The sequence below is a fragment of the Canis aureus genome, chromosome 23 (genome assembly GCF_053574225.1).
Source record: "Canis aureus isolate CA01 chromosome 23, VMU_Caureus_v.1.0, whole genome shotgun sequence".
In the NCBI taxonomy this organism is placed as follows: domain Eukaryota; kingdom Metazoa; phylum Chordata; class Mammalia; order Carnivora; family Canidae; genus Canis; species Canis aureus.
Window position 1 is genome coordinate 35798336 of NC_135633.1, and position 2637 is coordinate 35800972.

General features: G+C 39.1%; 1 pseudogene; it reads left to right on the forward strand.

Annotated features, from left to right (window-relative positions):
- Nucleotides 1-920: 920 nt before the first annotated feature.
- On the forward strand, nucleotides 921-1797 carry LOC144295485 (single-pass membrane and coiled-coil domain-containing protein 3-like; annotated as a pseudogene).
- The last annotated feature ends 840 nt before the right edge of the window (nucleotides 1798-2637 follow it).

Below are 2637 nucleotides of genomic sequence, written 5' to 3' on the forward strand. Positions count from 1 at the left end.
CTAGTCTATATCTTTTATTTTATAGTGAAGTAAACTGAAGTCTAATACTGAGAAGAGCTTTAACTTGTATGTATATAGTTTCATCTGGTTGGAAAAATGCTTTCTGAGTGACAATTATGTGTTAGATTCGCCAAGGTGCTTGGGTTAGGTCTGTTTTCAGCCTTCAAAAAACTTCAAAGAATCATGACAATCCATGATTCACTGTCCAAATTACATAAAAACACGAAGAGAAGTATTCTAAACATTTCCATGAAAAGATGTGAATCCAATCTCTTCCTGTAGTTTTGAAGTATAACCAGAATGAATGAACCAATTCAATAACTGCCTTCCAGATACTATCTTCTGTAACCTCCACCCCTTGAAAGTCCTCTCTCACTGGTGATCTCCCCAAGCCTTTCACTGAGACCTTGTCTGTAACTTATGAATTCATAAGTACCTTCACATCGTAGTACCTTCTCTCATCAGACTGTGGCTAATTCCAGAGCAAAGGCTGTGTCATGCTGATATTTTTATTCCTAGTGCCTATCCTGCCTGTTGAATAAATGCTTGCTAATTAATAAATAAATTTCTGCCCCTTTAAGATTGTACTTTTCATGGTGTTACACCTGTCTTCCTATATATAATTATAGGAAGAATATATGTATCTGGAGTGTTAGGTTGGATAAGTATAGAAACTTGAGAATAGATATTTCACACTTTCTCAGGCTAAGAAAGACTCCTCTCACCTAAATATCGAATTGGAATGTAGTTGATGGTCTTCCAAACTCAAAGTCAGAAACTGGAGTTTTCACTTCATGATAATATCTGAGAACTAGGATCAAAAAAAGAGAAAAAGTTGAATGGAAAATTTCTAGGAGAAAAAAAAGAAATCAAAGTTCAGATCTGTGTAGTTTACAACCCAAATATATTATATCTGAAATATGGCTCAGAGTGACTTCCTCTATCCAGAGAACCCATGGAGAAGCCAAGAAGTAAACTGTCTTCATCAGCAGCTTTTTTTTTTTTTAAAGATTTTATTTATTTATTCATGATAGACATAGAAAGAGACAGAGGCAGAGACACAGGCAGAGGGAGAAGCAGGCTCCATACTGCGAGCCCGACACGGGACTCGATCCAAGGACTCCAGGATAGCACCCTGGGCCAAAGGCAGGCGCTAAACTGCTGAGCCACCCAGGGATCCCCACCAGCAGCTTCTTGATTGCCTATCTGATAGCTTCCATGCCACCAATAAGCTGATTGGGGTTTTAAACATGCACTTGGGGGTACAAACTGGCCTCTGTTGAGATGAAAAGAGATGGGACCATCAAAGAAAACTCTGACATCATCATCCAAGCCATGATGAAAATCCAAAAGGAATTGCAAAAGGTTGATGAAGCCCTAAAAGATAAACTAGAGCCAACACTTTACAGAAAACTTCAAGATATTAAAGGAAGGGAAACAGAGAAAATTGCAATAATACAAAAGGTCATTTCAGTCATCCTGGGAGAAGCTACTTCTGCAGCCAGTGCAGTCGCTGTTAAACTTGTAGGCTCAACTGTCACAACTGGCATAATTAACAAGTTGATCACTGTGTTAGCTCAAATTGGTGCTTCTCTCCTTGGTAGTATAGGAGTTGCTGTTCTTCGTCTTGGCATAGATATGATATTCTGTGCCATCCTGGGAGCAGTGGAGAAAACACAGCTTCAAGCAGCCATTAAAAGTTATGAGATACATCTGGTGGAATTCAAGTCAGCTTCAGAAAAATATCATCATGCCATTACTGAGGTCACCAACACAGTGAAACAGCAAATGAAATGAACAACCACTGTGCCCCTGGAATATTTTTCTACATCTCAATATAGTGTTTTGCTCCTTTGATTAGGTTCATATTCGGTACGTTTCCAACATGGATAGAAATACAGTTAACAATTTGGAAAGATGGTTTAAGAGATGCTAAAATTAGATAACTCCAGGGTTTTGTATCAACAACAAATGCCTACATCGGTTGGTGCTAGAGGTAAAAGATTATATCCCAGGATCCCTTCTTACTCTGCCCTACCAGATCAACTTTAGGTTAAATGCTATGGGTGTGGGGGTTACCTTTTCCTTTTCTAACTCCCCAAATCATTAAAATTTATTTGAATGAGGAGACTTTTATTTCTGCCACTAGCTTCAGACATCATTTAGTTCTAAGGGGATGTACTTAGTAACTTCCGCCTAGACACTAACTGTGGACTTTGAGTGAAATAGAAATACTACCATAATTTTGACCCTCAGTTTTTAAGGCTAATTTTCTTTTTTTTTTTTAAGATTTTATTTATTTATTTATGAGAGACAGAGAGAGAGAGAGAGGCAGAGACACAGGCAGAGGGAGAAGAAGGCTCCATGCAAGGAGCCTGACGTGGGACTTGATCCTGGGTCTCCAGGATCATGCCCTGGGCCGAAGGCAGCACTAAACCACTGAGCCACCCGGGCTGCCCACTAATTTTCAATAAACTGGAAGACCTGAAAAAAAAAAGAAAAGAAACTTGGGAATATAAATATATAAATACAATATACAGGCATACTGACCCCACATCACATTCTGCCTTCAGAGTGCAGCCCATACATTCATGCTCTGATTTTTGGCAATGTGCTTAGTGTCACCTACCAAGAGCA